A 13,901-nucleotide genomic window follows, 5' to 3' on the forward strand; every position below is an offset into this window, starting at 1 on the left:
AGAGGGAGCACATGCAGTGAGAAAGGGAGTTGCGATCAAAGTCAAAGAGAGGAGGAGTCGAGTCAAGCCGCCGAACCACCGCCGCTATCACCGTCCTGCGCTGCTGCCGCCAAGAGAGAAGAGGGAAGGGAAGAACGACGCGACACACAACACAAAAACACACAACACACGACATACCCCCCTCCCCTCACCGCCGATTTCTCTTCTTACCCACGTACAATTTTTACTTTAATCCCAATTCCAATCCCAAAATTAAACCCTTAAAAACGCAATTAATCCTATCCCATTAAAGTTATTTTAATGTCTTATCCCATAATTAAATTTTGGATTAAATTAGGAATTTTAACGAAATTTTTATGATAATAAATAGTTAAATGATTAATCGAAAGTTAGTTCATGAGATTAAATTTTATATTCTATTGTATTAATTAAAAAAAATAAGTATTTTAAATTTCATAATTTAAAATTTTAGAGTTAATAAATTTAGTTTATTATATTTTAAGAAAAAAAAAAGTTAACAATTTTGAATTTTAAACTTATGATTTGGAGGCGCCGGTGTTGCTGCATCACCGTCGATGAAGCTTCTATCGCTATCGCCGAGCTCCACGCCACCCCTGAGCTGCTGCTACCGCTGTCATTGTCACCATCGACCTGAACCGTGCGAGGGAGGGAGCTACAGCGGCGGAAAACGCGATGGAGGAGAGGACGTGATCTAAGGACATGCGCACGAGGGGAAGAGGATGCCGCCAGCTCTATTGTGCCTGGTCGCTGCTGAGCTCATCGTCGGATACTGCTGCTCCCTCATTGCTACTGTCGTTGCTGTCGAAGTTGCGCTGTTCATCGCTGGTTGCGCCGCCGCTGTGCTTCACTGTTGCCATCGCATAAGGAGTCAGAGGAGAGGGAGCTCGTGAGGGAGTCACTATCGCAGAGCTGTTCGCCATTCTTTGTTGCGTCGCCGGGAACGTGGCTGTGATCGCCTGAAGTCACTACGAGAGTCGCTGTTACTCCGATCTTTGGTTCTTCTCTATGGACAGTGAGTTTTCTTTCCCCGAAACCCTTACTGCTGTTATTTTTGTTATAAGTTATTGAGAATTTCGCAACATTGATGTCTTAGGGTTGATTTTTCGACGTTGCATGTAGCGATAAGAGTTGTTGCAGTTGTTGCGGAAGCAGTATGGAGCTATGATTGCGGCTGCCGCTGCTGCAGGCCGGTAGAAAGGGGTTTTGACACGTTTGGTTTTGTAAGTTTCGAAAGTTGAGGTAGGAGCATTTTCTTTTACTCATTTTACTTTCAAGAATTGTTACAAGTCGATATTAATATGAAAAATATATTTTTATGATTACGTGAGTCTTATGGATTTAAGTGAGTTGTTCTGGATGATTGAAGTTGTTTGTCTAGTTAATTTGTTGACTATTTGCGAAGGCTGGGTATTCTGTTTTATTGGTTTACTTGGTTGATTTGGTTTGTTTGATTTATCGGAAATGATTTTTGAGAATTGAAAATGGTTTGAGATATTGGAATTGGTCTGATTTTCAAAATGATTTGAAAAGAGTTTGAAAAATAGTTTGGTTGGGACCATTGAAGGGTGGCAAAGTCTGAATTTTAGAAGAGATACTGCCAAAGTTTTTATACGAAATTGGAAGTTTTATTTTTGTTTATTTGATGGAAGAATTATGTTTTGGGTATTCAATTAAATGGAAATGAGTTTATTGAATTGACATAAATTAAAGAATGATGTTTTGAGGATTTTTAATGAAAAAAATAAAGTGATGTAAATATGTATTTAAGAATGGAGGAGTTTTTGAGCCTTTGAAGAAAAATTTTGAGACGTTTTAGAGAAGAAAAAGTATTTGAATTTGGTTTAGCGAAACAGAATGATTTTCGAGCCTCTTGGGAATGTTTTGAACTTAAGGATGAAATTGAAATCGATTTAAGGATTTTTCTTGTGATATTGTGAATAGAATGAATTCATTAGTTGTAGATTTGATTCCGATTTGGTTATGTTTGATTGTGATTGTGAATAGAATGAGATTATGATTGATCTTGAGTATGTTAACGATGAGTGTGATGAGCATATTGGTTGTGTATAATCTGTTCTGCTTTGGATGCATCATATTCTCTCTGTTTGTAAAGTGTGTCGGGCACTATAGCCCAAGAGTGTGGTGGACACTATATTCCAAGAGTGTGGCGGGCACTATATCCCAAGAGTTTGGGAGCACTTTACCCTGGAAAGTGTGTCGGGCACTATATCCCATGTGTGATGAGCACTATATCCCAAGAGTGTGGCGGACACTATATCCCAAGAGTGTGGGAACACTTTATCCCGGAAAATGTAGCAGGTACTATATCCCATGAGTGTGGCGGGCACTATATCCAAAGAGTGTGACGGGCACTATACCCTAAGAGTGTGGATGCATGTCAGAGAGACGATATCCGGATTAGCTACTGGGTATGTCAAGTTCTGGCAAAGTAACCGACATGTGAGCTCATGGCCAGTAGGATAGGCATATATCATACTGCATTTATTTGCTATTGTTTGGGTATGCTTAAGTATTTTGGTTGCCTATCTGATGAATTCTGTCTAACTGTTAATTGTGGTACTTGCTATAACTGTTCTCTGATTGTGTTTGTCTTGTATTGTTTGTGCCTGTGATTGATTTTGGTGATAGTGTGGTCGTTATATGTTGAGCCGGAGGCCGAGAGTTGTTTATATGTTGAGCCGGAGGCCGCACTTGATTATGCCATGGAAAATTATTTGAGCTTTGAAAATTCTTATAATTAAAAAAGAGAACTTTGAATTTTGGATAAGTAAATCTTGCATTTTTTGAAAATATTCATAAGACAAACGAAGATCTCTGTTTTCAAAATTCATTCGTCTTTTTATTCGCATCCTCTTATGACAATTCTTAAACCTACTACTGAGAACTTGCAAGGGCGATGTTCTCACCCCCTACAGACTTCTCTTTTCAGGACAGATGAGGAAGTTGATGGAGTTTTCGCTAAGTCCTTAGTTGTACTGTTTCTGTTTTTGTATATATTAGTTATAGTTTTTCCCTCGCCTTTGTCATTATAATTTTGTAAGAGGGATAGGAGTTGTATAATTTTTATGTATATAATATGTATAAGTTACCTGTATAAGAAGTTTTGTATATATGTATATGCATGTTGGTAAAAGTTTAAAAGTATTTCTGGTTTTTCCAACAAAACAGCGATATGTTGTCGAGTTAAAGGCTCATATCTTATTATTAAATATATGGAAGTCGGCGTAATATTCTCACTATCAGAGTGGTGCAGCCAGAAGCGTGACATTCTGATAGTAAGGGTGTTACATCATTCATTGCCGTCGTTCGTCTCCCGCCATCGTATACAATGTCATTGTTGCTTCCTTCAAAGGAGTGCGCTTCTTCGATTAGGTTCTCTGGCTTCGATTTGAGGGTTCATTGCCATCGTTCATCTCCTCGCCACCACAAGCAACGCTGTCATTGCTGTGCTCAATGGAGTTTCCTCTATCTGATTTTGTGCATCTTAGCTAATCCTGACTTTTCTTAATTCTAATTTTTTTAAGCTTTTACGGAGCCTTTATTTTCTTTTTCTCTTTTTGTGGTGGTGTTGCTTGATTGAATCTGAGTTTCATTAAGCTTTTGTCTCAATAGTTCTCTAGGTATAATTCTCTTGGTTAATTTTCTTTTTTTCTTCTAGGTGTAATCTGAGATAGCACATTTGGGGAAGAGGCAGAGGAGAATGAGAGTGAGTTCATCTAAAACCCTAAAGCTTGTTGCTATCATGGTCATCGCCGTTCTTATCATTTTTGCCGCTTTCATCAACCTTCTGCGTTCGATTGAAGGCGCCTCCTTTATCAACACGTTTTCAGATCTGGTTACAACTAATGCCATAGCTTCTGAGATCGAGCGAAGCACCTCTTTCATCAATGTGTCTCTTCCACCAGCGATGCCGATACGCTCTTACTTCTGCATTCTCTATTCTTCTTTGATCCACTCAACAAATTGTAGTATGTTTCTATTTATTCTCAATTTCTATTCTATTCTCTTTCTCTTCTTGTTCATTTATTTCTTTTTCATTTTCATATTCCTAAACTGTGCTATTTGCTATGATATAAGATTCAATCTCTTGTCTTATTCAATTTTCTAGCTTAACTTTCTTATTTGTTCTAGCTATGTTATTGGTTATTGATATTTAATTATTAGTCTCGTTTGTTGTTACTAGTTTCTTTCGGTGAGTTCAACTATTCAAGAAATTTAATTTCCTATTCATGAGGTTCATTTCTCATCTTTATGTCAAATTTATTGTGTTAGTTATTCTTGTTGCTGCTGTTAATTTTCTGCCTCGAGAGATATTCTTCTTTAGGGATTTTGGATGATTTCTACTTTCCTTCTGTTTGCTCCCCTTCAGCAATTTTGTAGATGAATGAATGAGTAGAAGCAAGTTTGCATATCTCCAAAACATCATTCTATATATGTATCTTGTTTTGACTGCCAGAGTAGTAATACTCTTGTATGCTTTAATTTCATTTATGTCTCAGATGCCAATAAAAATATTATTGCTCATTTTATTTTAATTTATTTACCAATTTGAACAAAACAATCAACAGTTAGTTGTTACTAATATATATTGTAAGGTCCCACATCGGTTGGGGAGGGGAACGAAGCATGCCTTATAAGGGTGTGGATACCTCTCCCTAACATGACGCGTTTTGACAAGTGAGTGTGGGGGGGGGGGTTTCGGCTATCATCCCTATCGTCAAAGGCAAAATCGTGAGGCCTTGTGTGCCAAAGCGGACAATATCGTGCTAGCGGGTGGTCTGGGCTGTTACATATATTCTACAACATATTTGCATATCGACATGGTAGAATAATGAAAGTATGAGGCACGTTGTCTAAGTCCTTTCTTGAAAGTTCTTTTATTTTTTATCTTTTAGAAAAAAATGAAAGATCCATAATTTTATCTCATAGATTGTCACAAACCAAATTTATATATGTATTTGTCTTTATTTATTTATTTATGGATATAATTATAGGTATGTTTTGGTCTAAAACAGTATTATTTATACTTGTGGTTTACAGAGTTAGCTTCACAGTTTACTTTTGTTTATGGAGTTTTGAGAGATATATGTTTTTAATTATTTAAAGAATTTCAAATTCATCCCAATAAGACCTAATCTTGTCCTTCTCTTTCGAATTAGTATCCAGTGCAACAAAATGTCAGACTAAAATCTGTCACATTTTCACCAGCTTGGATATCATTTTCAGGCAATATGTCTGGCATGGCTTCATCTTTTTCAGGACGTAATTCAGATGACAAACCAAAGGTAGCAGAATCACTAACTGTGATGTTAACCTCATCCTTTCCTTCTGAAATAGTATCCAACGCAGCAAATCTCATATTGCAAGCTATCACATTTTCACAGCATTGACTGTATTTTCAGGCAACAAATATGGCATAGCTTTAGGTTTGCTGGGATGTGATTCAGTTGACAAGCCAAAGATATCTTTACTATGGACAATAGCTAATTCTTTGACTCACAAATCTGTAATGGGATCAAATAATGGTGTCGTGGTGGATCCTTACAAATGATCTTGCAATTCCGGTAAGTTTTGTTCTTAAGAGAGACATCGTTGATCTGCTTACAACAGTGTACTTGATTTCTTTTTTTCTGCTTTTGTTTCAGGAAATTTATTGATTTGGTTAAGCTAGATGAGATTCTTCGCTGGACACTACAAGAAAAATGCTGAGTATCATTGGATTTGATGTTGGATTTAGCGTCGTAGAGTAGCAGCAGATTTACCGGCGGTAAAGGTGTTGAATTCGTCAGGTTAAATCATTACTGTCGGATTTGCGTTTCTGATGGTAAATTCACCGGTAATAATTGGAGAAAAACAAAAAAAATAGGTGAGTAATGTAGTATCAGATTTACCGTTGAAAAAATTCGTCGGTAAACCCATTTAGTGAAAGGCTGTGTTTTGGTGACCTGTAATGGTTAATCCGACGGTAATTTTACCCTAAATTCAAAGTGTGAACGCTCTCCCCCTTCATTTTGAATCTCTCTCTCTCTCTCTCTCTATCTCTTTCTCTCTATCTATCTAGCTTTTCTTCTCCCATTTTCTTTCTAACCCTCTCCCTCCCTGCAGCTCCATCAGCCCTGCTGTCTGGTCGCCATTAACCCCTTTACCACATTCTCAATCCATCTCTTTCTCGCTTTTCTTCTTCCACTATCTCTCTAACCCCATTCCCCCCTCCCCCGCGGCGCATCAGCCCTTCCGTTGCATCCTCTTAGATAGCCCCTCTTCCTTTTACCGCCATCCACTTCTGCCAGCCACCACCACCAGCGCTGGCCACCAACATTCTCTCGTCCACCTCTGTGTCTGCATTCTCTAGTAAATAAATTTCTATTTTTGTTTTAGTCAAATTTAGGATTAATTTAGGTTTTAATTGTTATTTAGTATTATGATTTAGTTAGAAATCATCTTTTCTGTTTAGTGAATTTACGTGGTTAAGATAGGATTAGATTAGGTTATTAGACTTATGTGAGTTCTAATGCTGTAATGATGTGATCTTATTCTTGTTGTGCTGTTGGTTTTGAATTGGAATTGAATTTAGTAAATTGGTGATGCTCAAGCTTGAATGTATATATTTCACATAGTTCAAGTTATTCGATTCAAATAGGCATATTGCTAAATGTTTGTGAAGTTGGAATGTGCACTTACCTCTTTTGTTTTATTTGATTTCAACAGATAATTTATTTTTTTAACTAAGTTCAACGTAGTTTATTTTGATTAAGCTTTTTGAATGATATTGTGAATATGTTTAGCACATTTTAAATTGGTATGTTCTTTGCAAATATGACGATAGGTAGAAGTATTGCGGATCAGCCTAGTGGTCGTGGTTATGGTCATGGTAAAGGGAGGGTTTTTTCCGGTACCCCTAGAAATTCTAGATCTTCTTCCTCTATTTCGACTACCCCGATGATGTCACAGGTTGCAGATGCATCAGAATAGCTGTTCATCATGGTCACTAACCCCAACTACGTCTCTGCATCTACGGTGATGATGCCGCCTCCATCTACTCAACAACCCACTGTCTCAGCGATGCTGCCTCCACTGTCGCAGTGCCAGAATCCTCTCACTGAAGCTAACCAGCTGATGCCCCTCCACCACCTTAGCTCCCATCGTACGGATCACCATTTGGACTGATAATGGAATGGTGTAAGTACTACTTTATGTCTTTTATATACTAAAAGTGTTTGATAATTCGTGATTAGTGATTCTTGATTATTGATTCTAGTTTTAGTGGATTTAGGGTTGTAGGTTTGAACTGCTGAAAGTGTTTGATATATCCTGATTGTTGATTCTTAATTATTGATTCTAATTTAGTGGATTTAGTGGCTTTATGGATGTTGCTTCTTGATTATTGACTATTGTTCATTGATTATTGACAGTCGGTGTTGTTTAAGTTAATTGTTGATGGATAGAATTTGTGGCGCATTCTAGTTATAGATAAAACTCTGCCAAAATTTCTAAAACAATCTCTATATATTACGGTTATTCGCTTCTGAAATTTTAATTCATATTGCCGTATTGGTTTGTATGTGAATTATTGATAGGTTTGTGCCAAACAACAATGCATGTACTCAGGAGATGACCAGCATAATCAAACTGATATATGATCATCCATAACCAAGCTACAAGAAGATCCTTTCTGAGACCAGAGAGTGATGGTTTCAGAAGTGGGCTATAAAAACTTAATATAGTCAAACCTTATTAGCTAGTTTATATCTTCTATTATATTTAATATGATATATTTTTATTCACTAATTTTAAAGTTTTTTTGTGTAGATGAACTTTAATAGGACAAGGAGCACGATGCTCTCATCAGGAAGATATATGATCATCGAATAGGTAGGCAGTTACAACAGATGCTGGAGGATACACGTGAGAGGCGCGACCACCTTACTTCTTGGCTTCGCCCGAAAATTAAGAAGGCTCTGTACGTTCATTGGGAGACTAATGAGGAGTTCAGACATCGGCATCTTACAAACAGAGCTAACAAGGCATCGGCCAGGTCGTCCATGTATACCGGCAACTCAGCGACCTTCATGAAGACTAAGGTCAGATTAGTATATAGCTTTTTTAATTTTATTATTAACTTAGTTATATTCATTGACATATCATTAGTAGGCATCCTAACATATTATTTCAATACAACATGTGTAGTCAAAGTCGTTGTACCATGGGAATAACGACGACGACTACTTGGATCTTTAGTGATTAGGGCTTTGTTTTTTACTGTTTCATTGAATATGACTTTTAATTTATTTGAACATTTGACATTTTATATTACATAATTCGTTTCTATTATTTATAGTTTGACCACTAATTGTGTGAAAAATAAATTAAATAAAAAATTTAAATTAAAAAGAAAAACATTTTAAAAAATTGCGTTACAAAATTAAAAAAATTAATATTACCGTCAGATTTACTGAGGGCATAATCCGTCGGTAATAGTGTGGAAAACAGGATATTGTGGCGCCAACGCTACCATAAAAAAAATCACCGGTAACCAGATGATTTTTCGGATAGGTAATCCATCGCAGAATCTGATGGTAATTACCGTCAGACAAAAAAATCCGATGATAACTTATTACCAGTGAGGTTAATATCGTCAGATTCCTTCCAATGGTAAATAACTTACTATAAGATTTTTTTCGTTTTTTCGATGGTAAATCCAATGGTACTCAGTATTTTTTTTGTAATGGGACTCGATCTATAAATTCATCAATGTACAACTTCAGAAGAACATGCTAGTTTTAGTCTTTCGTGATTCAACTATAATCAAAGTATAATAAACTTCAGGTTCTTCTAATTATTATTGGTCACATGGATGACCATTAACTCTATATATCCTTGTGTATATTTATATAGGCATACGTGACATAAGATGATACCATAATAACATCATTAACAATGGGAGAAGGAATGTACTATTCAGCTCATCTTTAGTTATTTGATTACATGTCAAAGGCGGAGAAGAAAAAGAGAGAGCAGAGTTCAAAGTAAGAGAGATGGGTTTGCAATATGCCATTAACACTAAAAATCATGTTAAGACATTTAGAATTAAAAAATCATGTTATGTTTGACACTTTATTTACATAGGAATTATTACTTTTGATTTTTAATACTAAAAAATTATATATTATGTTTAATACTTTATTGATGAGTTATGTAATATTTTGTTTATGGGTTATAATTTCTTGTTAATGTAAAATTTTAAACAAAAGTTTGTTTGTTTAATACCGTAAAAACGACGGTTAAAACTACATTTTTAAACAATAAAAATATCACTTTTACTTGGTAAAAACAGCGGCTTATAACTACCATTTTAAACAATTAAAATATCATTTTAATTTGGTAAAAACAGTGGTTTGTTTTTAAACATTAAATACACCACTTTATTAGGATAAAAATGACGGTTTAATTTCAAACTCCATTTTAACCAGCCAGAAAATGCCAGTTTATCTGGAAATAATGGTGGTTTGAACTGCCCTTTTAACCAACAAAAAAAATGTCGTTTTATCTGAAAATAACGGCGGTTTGAATCGCCGTGTTAACCATGAAAATTGTAGCGGTTTTTAAAAACCGCCATAATAACTAAATGGTACTTAGAATGACAGTTTTTTTTAGTCGCCATTCAAGGTAATAATGGTGGTTCAAATCGCCATAATTATTAAGTTTTTTGATAGTGGTGATTTTTAAACAAAAGATGGAATTAAGGTCATTCTCGAGTGCTATACTGTTCGTTAAGGTTGAGAAGAAAGAGAGTCGAAAGGAAGGAATTTTGGCTTTATACGACGATTAATGGATCCATAATTTAACTTGTCACAGTAACAAAAGTCAATCGATTCATAGCTTGAACTGTCATAGTAACAAGAATCGAAGTAAAATGCTAACACTTTTTTTAACTTTAGGATGAGGCAATTTCGATGGGAACCATAATTGAAAGTTTAGCATAAGGTTGAAAATTATGAAAGAAATACTTGATAAATTTGAAGAAGGACAAAGCAAAAGTAGTTGAAAACATATGTAAAAAGGTCACAATAAAAATGTGCTTAAAAAATTAAATCTAATCCAACTATATAATTGTAATAAACATGTGTGGAAAAATTACTTAACCCCTTAAGCTGAAGCAGGACGTGTGTTTGTCACCTTGAGGATGAAGTTAGAATCTAAACGTGGGTGTAACTGTATAATAACTCCAAATGCACTAGAATGTTTGCCTATAATTAGAAAAGCCATTAATTAAAAAAGATACATCCATTTTACTGCTTACAAGGACACAAAAATTCAGAAAAAATTCTCAGTTATACTGACACTATAGAAAAAGATGGATCATAAATTCATGTGAGTGTTAGAAGCTATTTACTTTTATTATTTCATTTCCTTTCTAACCTTGTTTTCAATTCTTTAAGTTTTGTTCATCATTTATTTATTTATTTTCCAATATTAAAGCGTTTTTCTTAATTTCAATTTTAGTTTCAATTTAAGTTATATGTTTGATATTTATTTGAAAAAATATAGGGGACAATACTTATGTTGAACAACGTAAACAACGAAAAAAAATTAGTTTTAAATTAATTTTAAAATTTAGATTTTTAAAAATTGAAAAAGGCCCATTGTATAAAAAAAATTTAGTCTCATTATTAATACCTAATTCCTCTCCCTCAAACCCTAATTCCTCTTCCTCAAACCCCAATTCTGTGCCGCCCTAGCTCCTAACAACCCGACGCACCGTTTCTTCACGCTAAGGCGGCACCAACCAAAATTTTGTCGCCCCCATCCTCGTTGCAGACCACCACAGCCACCACCATTGACACATGAGCCCACGCAAAGGATTGCAACAAGCCGTCACGCTGCCGCACTATCGTTTGGTGACCACTCGCCCCTCCTTCATGGTGGAATCAGCCGCAGCCACCACCGTTCACGAACGCTCGTGTCGTCCTCGCAGCCACAGCGAGGAAGACACTTGTGTCATCCCCGAAGTGATTACCCCAACCTCAACTCTGGCCATATTGCATCCCGTCGCCATTCTCCCCTCCGAATCACTCACACTGACATGATAACTATGTCGATGCAACGTCGTTTCTCTGTTTTTTTCCTTTTTTTTTCTTATTTTTCAATTTTGATCGAGGGTAATGTGATTTGAATGTGTGGTTAGTTTTGGAATGTTGTTTTGTATGTATTGTAGCTTTGCCAACCATCGTAGTGCCCTCACCGTCACAATTCACGGCACCGCTACCATTGTATCACCCTTCCACTGCGATTCGTAGTTCACCACCGCAGCCCCCTCTCTTCGTAGTTTGCATATCACCGCCACATCCCTCCTCCCCTCCCGATTGCATCGTCGTCGATCATTGCCACATTCAAACGAAATAAGGTCGTCGTTTCTCCCTTTTTTTTCTCTTCAGAATTTTATGAAATTGGATGCTGGTTTCAATAACTAAATAGATGTTTCTTTCTAAATTATTAAGATGTTTACTTCCATGACAAGAAGAACTAGTAGAATGGGTGGAAGAAGAATATACTTGTAATAATGTGTCACTCATCGAGCTAGGTTTTCTACTGATAATGGTGGAACTAAACATAACCCAAAACTATTTTGAATTTGATGACCTGCTAGAATCAGTTTTGAAGAAGAAGGTGTTAGTTCATTGTTATTAGTGTTTGTTGTTGTTGCTTGTGTTGTTGCATATTTTTTCAAGATTTCAATTATGGAAGCTTGCCTGCAATGGCTTGTTCTTGGGCCATAATTTAATAGTTTGTGGATATTAGTGGCTTAGAGAAGGGGGGTTGAATCTAGGCCTCTTTTAACTTTGCTTGCTTGTTCTTAGAACTAGATGGAACTTTTGGATTCTGTAATGTTGCCTCAGGTGAAAAGTAGGAGATACTTTTATTTTTTCTCTTGTCAAAGGAGGAGCCAGAACAGAATTGTGTGCAAGGTATATAGTGGTAAAGTCTATCTGGATAGAATAAGTAGGAGCCTATTTTGTTTTGTCTCCTAAAATATAAAACCAGAAATAGAAAAGAGAAAGAGAAATGACAGCTATATAACTTGGTTCAACTACTCAGTGCAATGTAGCCTACATCCAGTCTAGAAATTTCACAAGTTTCAAACTCAATTATGTCGCAAATATAATCTAAACCGGAAACCAACTCTCAATCAAAGTTTAATAATAATGTCACAAATTCAAACCAAATACCAGGAGTATAATCCCGAGTCATTTTCCCTATGACTGACGGAGAAAAATTGTCGGTAAAGAATTTCTCAAAATAACTTCATTGCAAGTATAGTTCTAAACCGACAAGCAATCCTTGGTCAACGTTTAAATTGTTTGTCACTTAAGAAAACCCAATAAAATTAACCGAAGTATTTAAACCTCGATCATCTCTCAAAGAATTGCAGGAAAGTGTATTTATTATTGGTTATGGGATTATATATTTTTGGGTTTTGAGGTTGATGACAAGAAAATATAAATTGCGAGAAAGATAAACTAACAACTAAGAAAGGTCCTAGCAAGGATTGAGAATTGGAATTTCTATCCTCATTATCATCATCAATTGTGATGGTAAGTGCAAATTGCTTTCACTTAGTTATCCTCTAACAGATGAAGGAAAGTCAAGTGAGCAAAATCGACACAAGTCCTAATCAAAGACTAGATTTAGTGAGGCTCAAGCCAACTAGAAACTTTCAATCACCAATCAACAAAAGAATTTTGATAACTCAAGAGTCTCTAATTAATCAATCCAAGTCAAGAACACAAAAATCTATTTTAAAATCCAACCAAGTATTTTATCAAACACTTGGAAGGAATAAAATAAAAGCATAGAAAAGTAACAAGAAATAGTAAAATCTAAGATTAACAAATGCAAGGAATCAATAACCAACAATTAAAGACAGAAGCAATAAACATAAAATACCTCAAATTGCATTGAAAGAAAATTGAATCTAACAAGAAGAGTTCATAAACTAAATTGGGAAAGATAAAGAAATCAACAAGAGAAGATAAATTAAAATACTAGAATAATAAAAGGTAGAAGAAAACTAAATTAAAGCAAGATAAATTCTGAAGCTAAGAAGAAATAAGACTAAAACCCTAAAACGTAGAGAGAGGAGAGAGCCTCTCTCTCTAGAAACCTACATCTAACACCCCATGTGTGTAAAATTGAATGAAAAGTGAATGACCAGCTCCACTCGCCAGCCTCTTATCTTCATTTTCGGGCCTGAAACTGGGTCAAAAGCAGCCCAGAAATCGCTCCCAGCATTTTCTGTTAATTATAGCACGTGACGCTCGTCACGTGTAAGCGTCAGCCACACGTACGCATCACATGGACGAATTCCTGGTCACGTGTACGCGTCAGCCATGCATACACGTGGACACCAGCTTCTCAAAATTTCAATTTTTTGTGTTCCTTCCACTTCTTCCTTTCAATCCTCTAAGCCATTCTTGCCCTATAAACTCTGAAATCACTTAACACACATACCACGACATCAAATGATAATAAAAGAGGATTAAAACTTATCAATTTTAAGACCAAAGAAGCATGTTTTCAATTATAGCACAAATTCGGAAGGATTTATAAAACCATGTAATTTATATGAATAAGTGTAAGAATAGTTGATAAAATCTACTCAATTCAATACAAAAATAAACCGTAAAATAGTGGTTTATCAATTACTTGCAATCAGATGCACATCATTGGTTAGGGACCTCAGGGGGTTTAAATTCGAATGCAGGAAAAATAAAGTGACTAAAATTCAAAGAACAACAACTAAATAAAGTGCAACAAGTAAAAACAATAAGCAAGTAAACAACTGTCTAGCAAATGTGCAA

Source organism: Arachis ipaensis, chromosome B09 (assembly GCF_000816755.2).
Source record: "Arachis ipaensis cultivar K30076 chromosome B09, Araip1.1, whole genome shotgun sequence".
NCBI classification, from domain to species: domain Eukaryota; kingdom Viridiplantae; phylum Streptophyta; class Magnoliopsida; order Fabales; family Fabaceae; genus Arachis; species Arachis ipaensis.